The sequence below is a fragment of the Etheostoma spectabile genome, chromosome 8 (genome assembly GCF_008692095.1).
Source record: "Etheostoma spectabile isolate EspeVRDwgs_2016 chromosome 8, UIUC_Espe_1.0, whole genome shotgun sequence".
In the NCBI taxonomy this organism is placed as follows: Eukaryota; Metazoa; Chordata; class Actinopteri; order Perciformes; family Percidae; genus Etheostoma; species Etheostoma spectabile.
The window spans coordinates 30,456,893-30,457,237 of record NC_045740.1 but is presented as its reverse complement, the minus strand read 5'-3'; the positions used below and the strand labels follow the sequence as shown (position 1 = coordinate 30,457,237).

The window sequence follows — 345 nt, the reverse complement described above, 5'->3', positions numbered from 1 at the left end:
ACGTCCGGGTCTGTGGTCTGATCCATTGCCATGTGATTGTAATCCAAACCGAGATGGACTGCCCCTGCTACGGCCCGTGACAGGCAGTCCGCCACGTGGTTGTTCTTACCGGGAACGTGCTGCAAGTCCGTAGTGAACTCCGAAATGTAGGACAGATGACGTTGCTGGCGGGCGGACCACGGCTCAGCTACCTTGGCCATGGCAAAAGTCAGCGGCTTGTGGTCCACAAAAGCAGTGAAGTGTCGGCCTTCCAGTAGGGAACGAAAATGTCTGAAGGCGAGGTAGAGACCCAATAGCTCTCGGTCGAAAGTGTTGTACTTCCGCTCACTGGGGCGTAACTGACGA

At 55.9% G+C, this 345-nt stretch overlaps 1 protein-coding gene and 1 long non-coding RNA gene across 2 annotated transcripts in view; one reads left to right on the top strand and one right to left on the bottom strand.

Annotated features, from left to right (window-relative positions):
• Nucleotides 1-345, bottom strand: part of LOC116693377 (collagen alpha-1(XXVIII) chain) — a 71,301-nt gene that overhangs the window by 21,232 nt on the left and 49,724 nt on the right. The window lies entirely within an intron of this gene.
• The window catches only part of LOC116693495 (uncharacterized), a 42,160-nt gene that overhangs the window by 3,407 nt on the left and 38,408 nt on the right, over nt 1-345 (top strand). The gene's annotated exons all lie outside the window — the stretch shown is intronic.